Below are 16,855 nucleotides of genomic sequence, written 5' to 3'. Positions count from 1 at the left end.
AGACTACCAATAAGCACATAAAAAGTGTTCTAAATCTCTCACAATTAGAGAAATGGAAATCAAAATAACTCTGAGGTAGCACCTCACACTTAGCAGATTGGACAATATGACAGCAAAGGAAAGTAATAAATGTTGGAGAGGATGTGGCAAAATTGGGTCACTAACACATTGCTGGTGGAGTTGTGAAATGATCCAACCATTCTGGATGGCAATTTGGAACTATGTCCAAAGGGTTTTAAAAGACTGCCTGCCCTTTGATCCAGCCATACCACTGACTGGGTTTGTACCCCAAGGAGATAATAAGAAAAAATATTTGTACAAAAACATATATAGCAATGCTCTTTGTGGTGGCAAAAAATTGAAAATGAAGAGGTGTCCATTGATTAGGGAATAGCTGAACAAATTGTGGTCTCTGATGGTGATGAAATACTATTTTTCTTAAAGAACTGGAGGATTTCTACGTGAACTGGAAAGACCTCTAGGAACTGATGCAGAGTAAAATGAGCAGAACCAGAAGAACATTGTACACAGAGACTGACACACTGTGGCACAATCAAAGATAACAGACTTTTCTACTAGCAGCAATTCAATTATCCAGGACAATCCAGAGAAAGAATGCTATCCTCCTCTAGAGAAAGAACTGTGGGAGTAGAAATGCAGATGAAAAACATTTGCTTGATCACATGGTTCGATGGGGATATGATTGAGGATGTTGACTTTAAATGATCACTCTATTGCAAATATTATTAATATGGACATTGGTTTTGAACAAAAATACATGTAAAACCTAGTGGAATTGCTCATTGGCTCCGGGAGGGGAGAGGGAAAAAACATGAATCATGTAACCATGGAAAAATATTCTAAATTAAGTAATTAAATAAATAAAATTTTTTAAATGTAAAATAAAAAAAAAATTTAACCCATCCCTTTCCCCCCTTGAATTATTGTGTTCATTTTCACTAGGCATGTTATCCTTGGTTATATACATAGATCTTTTTCCTTTCAGAATATTATATCTCGTGCCTTTTGGTTCTTAAATGTAGACGCTGCTGACTTTAATGTAATCCTGACTGTGGCTCCATGGCATTTGACTCATTTCCTTATGGCTGATTGTAGAACCTTTTTCCTTGGCCTGGGAGTTTTTGTTTTTGTTTTGTTTTTGCTATAATAGCCCTTTGATGTTTTATTTCAATGTCTCTTTCAGGAGGTGATTAATGAATTCTTTACACTTCTACTTGCTCCTCCTATTTAAAGATGTCAGTGCAGTTTCTCCCAAATGATTTTTTGGTGTCTAGGATCCTTTTCGGATTACAGCTTTCAGGTAATCTGATGATTCTTAGATTATCTCTTCTAGATCTATTTTTAAATCAGTTTTTTCCCCCAGGGAGGCATTTCAGATTCTCTTTAATTTTTTAATCTTTGATTTTGTCTTATTGTTTCATGAAGTCTTAAGCAATCATTACCTTCAATTTAGTCCATTTTAAATTTTAGGAATTAATTTTCTTCCTTGGATTTTTTGTTTCCTTTTCCATTTGGCCCATTCTAGTATTTTTTTTGCTTCATTTACATTTGTCTTGTTCTACTTTCTACGTTATTAACTGTTTCTATCATTTCTTTTATTGTTTGATTTTTAAACTTTTTTCCAAATTCTTGCAAGGTTCTTTTAAGGTCTGAAATCCTTTCTTTCTTCGGGCTTCATGTATCCTTTTTCCCATTGTTATCCTTTTCTGAGTTAACATTTTGATTATCCTTGTCACTAAAATAACTTTTTATGGTTAGAGTTTTATTTTTTGACTCTCATTCATTTTCCTAATTATTATTTTCCCCCTCATTACCTTGTTTATCTATTGAGGTTATGCTCTGGTCCTGGGGAAGAAGGAATGCTTTTCCAAGTTATGTAGCCTTCTTTGATGTTTGGGTCCCTCAGCAATTGTTTCAAGGGGGTGGGTTGGCTAGTATCTTGTGAAGAGGCTTACTGCAGTTTTGTCCAGTTGCATTCAAGTTCCTTTGCTGTTGGTTTCCCTGTAATCTCATTGCTTGCCTGTTCCCTTCTCTGTTTCTTGCCTCAGGCCACTTGGGCTATTCTGCAACCCTGCCATTTTGTTGCCTCAGGCCATTTGGCATTCTGAGTTGAACTATTCCCCTGCTTGGCTCTTTATTTCCCTCAAGCCATGTGGAAGCAATAGGTATGGAATTAGGCTGGTGTTGGGCTTCTCCCAGTCTGCTATTTCCTTGCCTCAGGCTGTTAGGCAGCAGAAAGGCTTGTTGGCATTGTTCTAGTGCCCTGTGATGCTACATTCTCTGCGATACTCCCTTTTTTCACCCAATGAAGCATATCCATCATTCTTTCCTTTGTTTTGAGGTGCTTTATTTTCTATTTTTGCTTGTTTGAAAGGTTTGTGCAAGCTGAACATCCTTTACCCAATCATGTTAGCTCTCAGCATGTCTACTGACTCTTCTATTACTATTCTTAAATTACATTTACTCTCTATAGTATCTAGCTGGGTAGATACACTAGGCAGTTTTCTCTCTCCTCTACTTCCCAATTTGTCTCTTTCATTTTCCAGAGAAAAACATTTTTACCAAACCCTTTCTGGAACATGCCATTCCTGGCCACAAAGTTGCTATTATTATATTTTAACTCATGGTATAGAAAGAAATTCAAATCCAATTATCAGGCATAATTTTCTTAATGAGTTATTAATTTCTGTAATCTGTCTTTTTCTTCTAAAGCTCTTTCTTTGATTGTCAGTAGTGATGCAAACAGCACCTGGATTCCAAAGGTATTATGCTACTTATCCATGACTGTTTAAACATCTACTGTTTAATGATCTAAAGTTATTGGGGTAACTCATTCTCCCTCGAAGAAGGTCACTTTATGACAGTTGAAACAAGATTTTGCAAAAATTACTGAAGAGGCTGGTTCTTAATGAGAGAAAACATAAAAAAATAGGGATTCAAGCAGTTTTACCTTCTCTCCATTGTCCATCACTTTCTCCTATACATCATAAGAAAGGAATCTAGGACTTCCTGATCTTCCTTTTGCTCTCAACATAAATTTAAATGTGCAGTTTATTTCCTTCAGCATTTACCATTTGCCTGAACTCATATTAGAATTTTCCTTCTTTACAAAAGTCTTAGAGTATCTTAAATTCTTTTATATTCATTCTTAGTTACTTTGTCTTTGTTTCTTTGATATGTATTTTTAAAAAGTCTGACATTACAAATTCTAGCTACTGTCATATCAGGTTCTTTATATATTCTCATTGTTATCAAAAAGTGTCTTCTTGGGGCTTCTGCTTCTGGCTCTCAGTCACCGGCACAGGCACCTAAAAGTCCAAGCTGGCAGTGGCGCCAGAGCCCTAGTTCAAGTGAGGCAGCTGCAGCTTGGATCCCTCTCCAGACATGGAAGGCCAGATTCCTCATTGGGTAGTCTTCCTGCACCACTATGAGAATCCCCTGGCCTGGATTCCTCCTCATGAGAGGGTCTACTACCCAGACTACAATAATGAATTGACCCAGTTCCTGCCTCAGATACTGAAGAAGTCCCCCAGAGCTTAGCTACGATTCAACATCCACTGGTGAAAGGCTTCTAAGCTAGGTATCTTCATCTCTAAGGTGATTCCTGACTCAGATAGACACCAGGCAGGACTACAGGAAGAAGACCAGGTCTTGGCAGTGAACAAAGTAGATTTCCATGACATCAAACATAAGGCCGTGGAGATCCTGAAGACAGCCCATGAAATCAGCATATGGGTCTAGTTCTTCCGTTACAATTACCATCGCCATAAGGAGAGTATTGTGCACTAAGAGCTGCACCCATTCTCTGCATGTAAATTCTACCTGGAACACCTGACTGACACAGGAAGCTCCTGGGGAACCCTGCACTTAACCAGAACTCAGCCTGCACTGCCCTGGCTTACAATGAACTTTTCCTCATTTTCGATATGGGCTTCAGGCCTAGTAAAGGCAAGAGAACCATTTCAGGGGGGGAGAATGCCCATCCTCTGTGCCAGCATTTATCTGAGACAGGGAACCTCATATTTCTATCCCTCCCTTGAACTTCTCCCCCTCGTCCCTAGTGAAATAAAAAGAAAATCAGGGGGTGGGGTGGTAAAGAATCTTTTTGGGTCCTCCATTCCACTCAATCCTGTTTGTTCTTTAGGATTTCAGGATATGGAATCCTACCTATCCTGTCTATGAATTATTTAAGATGTGTTCTTCCACAGTCAAAGGGCATGTGAGATATTAGTCCTGTTTTTTCCTTCCTTAAATATCACTAATTAAAAAATAACATGATCATTGTCTCAACTACAATTTTTGTTCTTTCCACTTACTGCATATTCCCTCTGTTGGTACTTGAGCTTAGCTTTGAAGGAAGTCAGAGATTAAAAAAGGTGGAGTTAAGGAGGAAGTTTATTTCAGGCATGGGGTACTAAACTACAGGCTGTAGATAGAGTTGAATGTGAGTAACAAAAGGAAGACCACTCTAGATGGATTCTAAAGTACATGATAAATAATTCATTTTTAAGAAGCTTGGAACGTTGTCACTTGAAAGTGAATTGTGAAAGGTTTAAAAAACGAAACAAAATAAATTTTATTTGAGGAAAGAGATAATAGAGATTTTGGAACTTATTGAGCATGAGTGACAAAGTTAGATTTGTGCTTTAAGAATATCACTTCTACAGCTGTGTGGACAAATGGGTTGGAGAAAGGAAAGACTTGGAGAAGGAAGGTCAATAAGGAAAGTATAACTACAGAGGGAAGATGGTAGTCAGATGAAGAGAGAGAAGGCAAAAGATTTCAGAAGTGTACTAACAGACATTACTGGATTGATATCCAAGAGAGATAATAAAAAAGGGGAAAGGAAATATTTATAGCAGTTCTTTTTTTAGTGGCAAAGAATTTGGAACCTGAGGGGATCTTCATCAGTTGGGGAATGGCTGAACAAGTTGTGGTACATGTTGGTAATGGAACACTATTGTGCTATAATAAATTATAAGCAAGATGATTTCAGAAAAATCTGGAAAGATCTGCAGGAACTGATGCAGAGTGAAATAAGTAAAACTGGGAGAACATTGTACACAATAACAGCAAAATTGGACAATGGTTATCTGTGAAAACTTGGCTACTTTCAGCAATGTAATGATATGGGACAATTCTGAAAGACTTATGACAGTGAATACTATCTACTTCCAGAGAAAGAATTGTTGGAGTCATCTTTCACAGGAGTATATTTTTTATTTTATTTTATTTGGGGGTTTTGATTATGTACTACTTTGCTTTTATAACAATGACCAATATGGAAGTGTGTTTTGCTTGACAATAAAAAGAAAAAAGAAACATAGTGGTAGAATCAACTAGACTTGGTATATAAGTATAAATATTGAGGAATTAAGGATGATTCTAAAGATTTAAACATAAGTGACCAAAAGGATAGTGTTACTCTGTTCAGAAATAGGAGATTTCAGAAAAAAAGAAGGGCTTGGTAGGAAAGATGAGTTCTTTTTTCAAATATTGAATTTGAAATGCTTCTGGGATATCTTTTTTGAGATGTCTACTGTGTGTGGCAATAGCAGAATTTAGAAGTAGAATAGAATCTTGTGTTTTACTCATAAATTAGGGGCAGGACATGGATGATGATCAAACAAAAGAGACTGAGAAAGAATAGTTAGGTGGGTAAGAGAATCCAGGAAAAGCAAGTGACAGATGGCACAGTGAGAAAAGACCTGGATCTGGACTCAGGAAGACCTGAATTCAAATTCAGTCTCAGACAATAATTAGCTTTGTAACCTTGTCTATGTCGCTTAAATTTGTTTGCCTCAGTTTCCTCAACTACAAAATGGAGTTCATAATATTATCTATTTCACTGAGTTGTTGTAAGAATCAAATGAGATATGTGGAAAGTGCTTAGCACAATACTCATCACATAATAGGCATTAATAAATGTTTGTTCCTTTTCCTCCACAAAAACCTAAAAAGTTGAGAATACTCAGGAGGATAGGGTAGTCAAGAGTGTCTACTACAGCAGAGAGGTCAAGAAAGGATTGAGGATTGAGAAAAGACTATTAAATTTAAATTTGGAGGAAACAGTTTCAGTTGAGCAATGAGGTCGAGAAGTAAATGAGAGAAAAGGTAGGAGAGACAAATAATGTTAACCTTTTTATCCTTCAGTCAGGGAATTGGTTAAGAAAAGGAGGGATATATGTAGATAGCTTCAGGATATGTAGAATACTTGAGTTTTTTTAAGTATAAGGAAGAACTAGGACTATTTCTAGGCAGGTGGAAAGAAGAGATAATCAAATATTAACTTCCTCAGTCTCTTAAGATATATAAAGGAATCAGAATTGTCAAGGGTCAGACTGACCAAACTTGAATTAACTTCTATGTCAAAGACAGGTTAAAGAGGCAGTGCCACTAGTTATATAAGACCTAACAGGAGTGCCAAAACTTGAAGATCTGCTGAACCTCTTTTCTGCTTAAAATGTGTCTCATTCTCAATATCTCTAACTCTGCAATTTTCTTTTTGATTTTGACTAAGTGAACCAGACAGTATATGGTGTACTAGAAAAAGAACCCGATTATGTATCAAGGAACTTGTATATTTCCCATTCCACAGGTGGGACTTGTACATAGTTTTTTTTTTTTTATAATAGAACTAGTTCTAGAAACCAAGTATTCCAACTCTAAAATTCAATGAATTCAGTAACTTTGATCCAGTGACTTTGATTTTGTTTTGTCTTTAGAGTTAAACCTGGTAACTTAACCTCAAATCCTGCATTCTTGCTTGTATTTCTGATTAACCCCACTAAAGCTGCTCAGAGAAAAGGGCTTGAATCCTTTTGCTATCAAAGACTTTGTTGTTGTCAATTACCTATTATTTAGCACCACTAAAAATCAGTGCTATTACGCACAAGTCAGAGAGTAACTGTGCTAAGGGCAAAATCAAAGGGAAAAAAGTTATAACTTATTAAATAAGATTGGCATATTAAATTAATTCAAGGTCCTAGTGCTTTATCAATATTGAAGCCTCTAATTGTGATAAAATTGAAAGTCACTCTGAGCAGTCAATTAAATGAATGACCTGCTTTTTGAAGTGATTCCCTGAAAATGGGGATATTTCTGGGACAAATTACAATTGGGCAAATGAAAATGATTAAGTGCATAGGAGCCATCAAAAAATGGCATAAGGGATTTAAGACTGGAAAGATCATTTTTGGTTGGAAAAAAGGGACCAGGAAAGGCTTCACATATTCACAGAATTTCATAACTGAAAGGGACTTCAGCATTTACCTAAACAAACCCATATAGTAAAAGGAATTCAATCACATTCTCACAGACAAATGTACATCTCGACTTTGCTAGAAAATGTCCCCTTCATCACCTCTATGCAACTTGTTCCATTATCAGACAATTCTGCAACAGATTTAATTATTTTTCCATATGTCAGGCTTTTCAAATGTTTGAAATAACAAAAGTTGCATTTTCATTCCACTCTCCACCCCAACCAGGACCCAAAATTTTCAAAAGTTCCTTCAACTGAATTACATGGAGAGGTCTCTAGTTGTGTTACTATTTGTTAAGAGAATTTTTATTAATTTCTCCTTTTTTTGTTTAAGAGGAAAAGGAGCAATAATATTTTTCAGTTAGAGACCCCCTGCTGTGCCACTTGTCAGTTAGCGACAGTTAGAAGGGTCTGGCCAAGAGAAGTTAGTCAGTTGCAGAGACTGGAAAAGTTTTTGGTCTCTGGGTCTCCTGGGGAGAGGTTGTGCTGCTAGCATTCTTTCTAGTTGGAGATAGAGAACAGAATTAAGGCCTTAACAGCCTTATTGATTATTAATAATCTGGGTAGATAGGGTAGATACATAAGTGGTTATAGTATTAGATAGTGAGACTAGAGAGTAGGCGAGGGCTTTGGCCTAGCAGAAGATATTACCCTCTGAGGCAGATAGATTTAGGGTTTTTTAGAGAAATGTAGTTAGGATTGGGATCTGGGGTATAGTTAGAAGATATTGTAAGATTATTTTCATTGTCCTCCTTTCTATTTCCTATTCATATTTTCCTAATAATAAACTAAGTGTTTTGCTTTTAATAAACTGCTCTCCTGACTCTTATTCAAAGTCCTACCCCAAAAAATTTAACCCTTGACAGCCTGGTGAGCCAGGTAGGAGTTTAATTAATCTATTGATCTTCTGTTCTTTCCAATATTAGGAAAAGGATAGGAATGTAACCATGTTGTTCAGTATCATGGTTTGGATAGTGAAGGAGGCAATGCCTCATTACCTCAGAGAACTACCAATACCTGGGACTTTTACTGAGATTTTAAATCTCACTGTTTTGGATTATCTCCAGTTAATATCAGTTAGGAGTATTTGTTCTGTACGCATCATTACAAGGGTACTACTTAGTTTAATTCTTACTTAGTTAGAAAAAGAGGCAACTGAAAGAGAGATTAATGGAGACTAGAGTTTTATATCTTGAGGATTGCATCTCGAAACTGACTGACACTATTGTCCACCAAACTGAAACTATCTCCAAAGTTTAAGACAGTATCTCTCAATTGAATAAAAGTATAAATCAACAAAATGAAACAATCTCCAAAGTTGATGATAGTATCTCTCAATGACTAAACCTATAACAAAACAAAATGAAACTATTTCTAAAGGTGATCAACTTGAAGATAGTATCTCTCAAAGCATTAGAAGTATAATGCATCAGGAATTGATGCAGAGTGAAAGGAGCAGAGCCAGAAGAACATTATATTCAGAGACCAATACACTGTGGTAAAATAGAATGTAATGGACTCCTGTAGTGGCAGCAATGCAATGACCCAGGACAATTCTGAGGGGTTTCTGGAAAAGAATGCTACCCACATTCAAAGGAAGAATTGCAGGAGTGGAAACACAGAAGAAAAGCAATTGCTTGAACACATGGGTTGAGGCAGACATGATTGGGGATGTAGACTCGAAACTATCACACCAATGGAACTATCAACAATTTGGAAATAGGTCTTGATCAATGACACATGTTAAAACCAGTGGAAATGCGCATCGGCTATGGGGGGGGGCAGTTTGGGGGTGAACGGGAAAGTAAGAGCTAGAGAGGTAGTTTTTAATGCAATGAGAGCTAGTTCAGATAGACTTGGTACCTGAACAAAATTTGAAAAGTTTAAGCAGGGAATAGGAGAAAATCATTCATAGTTCGAGGACAAACTTATAGAAATGGGAGGAAGATACAAGAGAAAGAGCTATTAGAAAACTAAGAAGGCAGTTTGTAAAGAATTGTTGCAAAGTCAGTCAAAAACAACTGCCCTAACTGAATGAATATAGACCTTGAAGAATTAAGGAGAGTGGCAGCTTATGTTCATAATGGGCATGAAACAAAAGATGCCAATGATAGTGATTTAGTGGTTGCATTAAGAAAGAAGATAAAAACACTAAAGCGAAAAATTAAAAGGCTTGAAAAAAGTGATACTAATTTTGGGTTACCTATTGATCCTGTATGAGAATATGCAACCCAAAAAGAATATACAAACCAGAGGCCAATGTACTACTTGTCCAGAAAAAGTGGACACCTGATGAGAAATTGCATATGCTGGAATCAAAGATTCAGCAATTTTTAGAAATAATGGTGGGAACTTTAGGAATAACTTTTCTAGAAATAATAATAACAACGGAAAAAAATTCTGAAATAACAATTTTGGAAATTATTAGAATAATAGAAATAGTAGCCAAACTGAGGAAATGACTTGTTATAATTTTTCACTAATGGAGCATGTCCACGTGCTAGCCAAAATGTAAATCCTCCTCAACAAGAGGAATATCAAAGAGGTGTCATGGTTCTTTATGAAGGTTTGCCAGGAAAGAAATGACTCTGGAATCAAATAGTGAAACATTTGATTTTCTAGACCCAGATATAATTGTACCAGTTATCCCAGTCCATTCTTCCCTATATAGCTATGAACCACATTGTAACATGGTTCTTTGCTCCAAATGATATTAAAAATGTTAATGTTATTAATGTTTGTATTTAACACTAATTTCCAGAGTTTTGTTTTATCATCTAGGAACTATAGGTGAAATGTAAAGATTCTTACGGGTGATATAGTTTATATAAAAAATGTTCAGCGAACAGAAGCACCTCAGGCAGCCTAGGAAGGTCCATTCCAGATACCAGCCATCGAAAATGATTATCGGCTTACATTGAAGATAAGACTACAGATACAAATGGACACTGATTTTAAGGATACTGAAATTCAAGAAGAAGACAAAAATGGACAATTGGACAATATTTACAAGAACTATGGATTACTACAAGGACTACTACAAATGAACATTATTTTAAGGATACTGAATTTTGCATTTAAATAAAAGTTTCTCTTACATAAAGGTTTGAAATGGAATGTAATGGGTAAGTGTATAATTTATGTTATGATATTTTATTATGTTATTATATTATGCTATTTGCTATATATAATGTCATAGGATTTATTAGTTCTATGTAAAATAATTATATTAATAATACTTCTTTAGGATTGTAGAAAAAGTTATATATATACTTTTGTAGAAAAAGTTGAAATTAACTAAATGATAAGTAATGGTAAAGTCTTGTAAGTGCTGATCAAGATACACCTCAAGAGGGATATATTAGATATATATATTAGATGTATAATATATTAGGATATATATGAGATATATAAATGTATGTATTGAGATAAGATCCATCTTGGGGGGATATATTAAATGTATGAGGTGATAGATAGATAGATAGATATATAGATAGATAGATAGATAGATAGATGAGGTTATATATACATATATAATCTCATTTATATATCTCATATAAATTGTGTATATAAGGTAAATGTTAAATGTATATAATGTATATATAAGGTTCTTATTTATTTTTAAAGGTTATAATGTGTATATAAGGTTCTTGTTTATTTTCTTCTTTAATTTTTTGTGTATCATAATTTTATGTATTTGAATTAATATCTTTAGGTTATTATTTCTGTAAAGTATATAATAAGAATAGGTTTTATTTATCTAGAGTATAGTATGAATTTTGTGATTATAATTTCTGTAACTGTAAATATTTGGAATTGTATATTATTTGAGACTTGCATATTGCAAAAATAGCTTTGCTTTTTACTTTCCGTACTTCTCCTTGTTCATAATACAGAGTATAGGATAGTTTTATTTGAAAGTTCTATTGGAGAGACTGGTCTCCCAATGGTTCTCAGGGGGGGATATGTTAAGAAAGTTTCTATTAATTTCTCCTTTTATAAATTTAAGAGGAAAAGGAGTAATAATATTTTTCATTAAGAGGCCCCCTGCTGTGCAGGTTGTCAGTTAGAGACCCCCTGCTGTGCCACTTGCCAGTTAGTGACAATTAGAAGGGTGTGGTTGAGAGAAATTAGTCAGTTGCGGAGAATGGAAAAGGGTTTTTGGTCTCTGGGTCTCCTGGGGAGAGGTTGTGCTACTAGTACTATTTCTAGGTGGAGACAGAGTAAAGAATTAAGACCTTAATAGCCTTATTGATTATTAATAACCTGGGTAGGTAAGGTAGATAGATAGTGATTGTATTATTAAATAATGAGACTAGAAGAGTAGGCGAAGGCTTTGGCCTAGCAGAAGATACTGCCCTCTGAGGCAAATAGATTTAGGGTTTTTCAGAGAAATTTATTTAGGATTGGGATCTGAGGTATAGTTAGAAGATATTGTAAGATTACTTTCACTTTCTACTATTTCCTATCCATATTTCCCTAATAATAATGTGCATTTAATAAACTGCTCTCCTGACTTTTATTCAAACTCCTATCCCTCCAAAATTTAACCTTGATATATTCAAGTCACCCCTTCATTTGATGGCCACAAACTTATCAATGTCATTGCAAAAATAGGGTATTCCAAAATGAACACAATAATCAAGATGTGTAACACAGGAGATATATCCATCAAGTGGAGAAACTGACTTCCATTTTGTGTACACATTGTTATTAATTGGTACTGGCAAAACCAAAACATAGTTCACTTTTTGTAGGTCATTGGAAGATTCTCCTTTGGTCAACATACATATTGGTACTGATATTCTTAGTGTTTCCTGGCTCTTTCTACTATCTCTTGGGATCATTTCATTTGGTTGTTAGTCTTTGTTCCCTCACCATAGGGTTTCGTTATTAGGAGTTCCTTGAAAGAAACTCTACTGCGAATATTTCTTTCTTTTTCTTGGATTTTCTTTTACTTTTCTTTTGGAGTAGTTAGCTATAAGCTTTCAAACTAAATTTCATTTGATATACAAGTGAATAGTGTAATATCATTTTTGCTATGCAAAATGGAGAGCAGAGTGATTGACATTTGGCAGTTTGGAACTTAGAATCAACCAAGCCTGGCATGAGCCAGCAAGGGCAAAAGACAGTTGCTGGTAGACAATAAATAGCAGGATTTTGGACCAAAAGCTCTCTCAATTTGGAGAAGGGATTTGGCGGAGGTTTGGTTGAGAGTTGGGTAGGCCAAATCAATTTAGGATACCTGCATCCAGTTCTGATCACTACCATACCCTTATCTTCTGTGTGTCTCTATACTATACATCCTAATTAATTGATCATCAAAGAAGAAGCAATATAAATGCTATCAAACAACCTGGTTCAGGTTAAGCAGCCTGGCCTGGCCAGTAAACAACTGAGAAAGGCAAACCTCTTCAACTGCTAATCTCAAACCCTAACTACCTTCAATTTGATATCACCTGACCATCTGTAGCTTTAGCCAAGGATTCCCTTTACACCTCTTTCCATCAGTTCCCTGTTTCCCTTTCCTCAAGTCTATTATCATTAAATCTTGAAACTTACTTAAGTGGATGCCATTTTTACCCTAAGGATTATCAAACATATCCTTGGGTATCTGAAGGAAGAGGGATTACTCAAACTAAAGTTAAGCCATAGTCACTAGCATTTTCCATCATTGGAGCCATGATAAGTAGTCAAAGGAGCTGTGTGATCTAACCCATAGTCTCTTTACTTGATCCTTTACTTATTCCTGGGACATTGTTATATTGAAGCTGGATGTATTAGTTTATTCACAAATACTCCTGTGGAGTCCTTAGTGTTCAATACCACAACTTAGTGTTACACCTAGGGATTTCCACACTCACTCAACTTCATCTCCTCATACCATCAGAGGACCCTGTGCCATCCATTATCATATAACAGTTTTATAACAATAGACCCCTAAGTAAAATGTAATGTGGAGTCAGAGACTTCCGGTTAAGATGGCGGCAGAGTAAGGAGCAGCTGCTTGATCTCTCCTGACCGAACCACACAGGACCCCTCAAGGGGAAATAAAAACGAGTCCAGAGGAACGAAGGAACCCCACAACAGGGCGCAGCATTGAAGGTACGCAGAATCGGGGCATTTCCACACTTTAAAGGGGTGAAACAGTCCACACTAAAACACGAGAGGAAGAAGCCCCTCCCCCACCCCCCACACCTCACAAGCTGGTAAACAGGACTGGGGCAACCAGAAAATCACTGGCAGCCCCTGAGCCCGTACCTGTGCGCTGCAAGACAAGGGACCCCAGGTGGCTGGGACTCTCCCTGAGCGCCCACGTGGGTGAAGGCACCGCCTCCGGCCTGGACAAAGGCCCCTAAAACTCGGCCTTTCCCAAGCTCTGAAGGCATCTCCTCAGGTGCGAATAAAGATCTCCAGCCCATGGACTTTCACTACCTTCTGCCGGGGTGAAGGCAGGGCCCTAAGAGCAGCAGCGCAGGCAAAGGCAGTGCCCTAGGCTTGAATAACAATCTCCAGCCCAGGCTTGGACCTCCAGTGAGGACCCGGTGCAGACCTGAGCGTGGCTGTGGAAGCAGCCCCAAAGACTGCTGAAGGAACCTCGGGCAGAGGGGCAGACCAGGGTCTACCAGGAGGCCTGACCCCGAGGACAAGGAGACCGGACACCCCCCCCCCCAAAGCTTGCAAGGCCCAGGCAGACCCAGAGTGCAAAGACAAAGCGGAAAAGGGGCGGGGATAACAATGGCCAGCAATAAGGAAGTCCAGAAGAAAAAGACCATCAAGAGAAATTCTGGAACACTGGACAACTTCTACACAGAGAAAATCCAGACAACAGAGGAGGGAAAACAAAAATCCAAACCTCCCCAAAAAAATGAAAGCTGGTCACAAGTTATGGAAGAGTTTAAAAATGAAATGCTGAGGAAGATGGAAGAAATCTGGCAAGAAAATAACAGTTTAAAAGGCAGAATTTCGCAATTGGAAAGTGAGACAAGACAACTGAAGACCAAAAATGACCAGATTGAAAAGGAAAACCAAAACATTAGAGCCGAAAACCAGTCCTTAAAGGCTAGAATCGAACATTTAGAAACCAATGATCTCTCAAGACAACAAGAACAAATAAAACAAAGTCAAAAGACTGATAAAATAGAAGGAAACATGAAATATCTCAATGAGAGAGTGACAGACCAAGAAAACCGGTCTAGAAGAGATAACTTGAGAATCATTGGTATTCCAGAAAAGGCAGAAATTAATAAAAACATGGACTCCATACTCAAAGAAATTATTCAGCAAAATTGCCCTGAAGTTCTACAATAAGAGGGCAATATAGACATTGAAAGGATCCATAGAACACCCTCTAAACTGGACCCAGAAAAGTCAATACCCAGAAATATAATAGCGAAATTGAAGAGCTTTCGAGTCAAAGAAAAAATCTTACAAGAAGCCAGAAAGAGACAATTCAAATATCAAGGAGCACCAATAAGGATCACACAGGATCTGGCAGCCTCAACACTAAAAGAACGCAAGGCTTGGAATACAATATTCAGAAAGGCAAGAGAGCTGGGCCTTCAGCCACGAATCAACTACCCAGCGAAACTAACCATATACTTTCAGGGGAAAGTATGGGCATTCAACAAAATTGAAGAATTCCAAGTTTTTGCACAAAAGAGACCGGGACTAATTGGAAAGTTTGAAACTCAACCACAGATATCAAGAGAAAGATGAAAAGGTAAATAAGAAACAGAGGGAAAAGAAAGAAAACTCATAGTCTTTTAAGCTTGACTCTTTAAGGGCATAAATAAGATCTAATTATCTGTATTACTAGGTGGAGAAATGCTATGTATAATTCTCTGTAGTGAACTCTATACACTATTATAATATTCACTATTATAGCAACCAGAAGAATAATTCATAGGGAGAGGACAGGATACTAAATGGTCTAAGATGACATGGGGGGTGGGAAAGAGGGGAGGAATAGTAGGGGACACCAAGAAAAATCCGAGTAAATAAGAAAAATAAGATATTCTATTACACACAAAGAAGGCATGGGAAGGGGAGGGAATAAATACTACCATAAGAAGGAGAGGAAGAGAGCATTAAGAGGTAATAATCAAACCTTACTCTCAGTATAATCAACCCGGAGAAGGAAGAGTAGCTTTATTATCCATCTGGATAAAAAACTCCATCTAACCCTACTGAGAAAGTCAGAAGGGATAAACCAAAGGGAGCAGGGGAGTGGGGAGGCCAAAAAGGGAGGGAAGAAGGGGGAGGGAATTCATTCGGTCTTTAAAAAAAAAAAACAAAAAGAAGGGAACAACAAGGGAGGGGACAGAAAGGGAAGTCAATCAAGGGAGGGGATAAGGGATACTGGCTGAAAGCAAACCACTGGTGTAAAAGAAAATAGTGCAATAAGAAGGAGTGGGTCTAGGGGAGGATACAAAAAATGTCAGTGAATACACAACTAACAATTGTAACTCTGAATGTGAACGGGATGAACTCACTCATAAAACGGAAGCAAATAGCAGAGTGGTTCAGAAACCAAAATCCTACCATAGGTTGTCTACAAGAAACACATATGAGGCGGGTAGACACACACAAGTTCAAGGCTAAGGGTATGAGCAAAATCTTTTGGGCATCAAATGAGAAAAAGAAGGCAGGAGTGGCTATCATGATCTCTGACAAAGCCAAAGTAAAAATAGATATGATTAAAAAAGACAGGGAAGGTCATTACATCCTGATTAAAGGCAGTATAAACAATGAGGAAATAACACTGCTCAATATATATGCACCAAGTGGTATAGCATCCAAATTCATAAAGGAGAAACTGGCAGAGCTCAAGAAGGAAATAGATAGTAAAACCACAATAGTGGGAGATCTAAATATTCCTCTTTCAGATCTAGATAAATCAAACCAAAAAATAAATAAGAAAGAGGTAAGAGAGATGAATGAAGTCCTAGAAAAATTAGATCTAATTGATATGTGGAGAAAAATAAATAGGGACAAAAAGGAATACGCCTTCTTTTCAGCTGCACATGGTACATTTGCAAAGATTGACCATGTAATAGGGCATAGAATCATGGCAAACAAATGCAAAAGAGCAGATATAATAAATGTAACCTTCTCAGGTCATAATGCGATAAAAATAATAATCAGTAAGGGCACCTGGACAGGCAAGTCAAAAACCAATTGGAAATTGAACAATATGATTCTTCAAAACCAAATTGTCAAAGAAGAAATCATAGAAACAATCAACAATTTCATTGAAGAGAATGACAATGATGAGACATCCTACCAAACTCTGTGGGATGCAGCCAAGGCAGTACTCAGGGGGAAATTTATATCCTTGAGTGCATATATTAACAAATTAAGGAGGGCAGAGATCAATGAATTGGGCATGCAACTCAAAAAATTAGAAAGTGAGCAAATTAAAAATCCCCAGATGAAAACTAAATTAGAAATACTAAAAACCAAGGGAGAAATTAATAAAATCGAAAGTAAAAGAACTATTGAATTAATAAATAAGACTAGAAGCTGGTACTTTGAAAAAACAGATAAAATAGACAAAGTACTGGTCAA

The 16,855-nt window shown here is 36.8% G+C and overlaps 1 protein-coding gene and 1 pseudogene across 1 annotated transcript in view; one reads left to right on the top strand and one right to left on the bottom strand.

Moving 5' to 3' along the window:
* SPATA17 (spermatogenesis associated 17) overlaps positions 1 to 16,855 on the bottom strand; it is a 273,537-nt gene that overhangs the window by 194,843 nt on the left and 61,839 nt on the right. The gene's annotated exons all lie outside the window — the stretch shown is intronic.
* LOC123245710 lies at positions 3,400 to 3,810 on the top strand (annotated as a pseudogene).

Source organism: Gracilinanus agilis, chromosome 4 (assembly GCF_016433145.1).
Source record: "Gracilinanus agilis isolate LMUSP501 chromosome 4, AgileGrace, whole genome shotgun sequence".
NCBI classification, from domain to species: Eukaryota; Metazoa; Chordata; class Mammalia; order Didelphimorphia; family Didelphidae; genus Gracilinanus; species Gracilinanus agilis.
The sequence above is the reverse complement of the archived record's forward strand: the minus strand, read 5'-3'. Positions and strand labels throughout refer to the sequence as shown.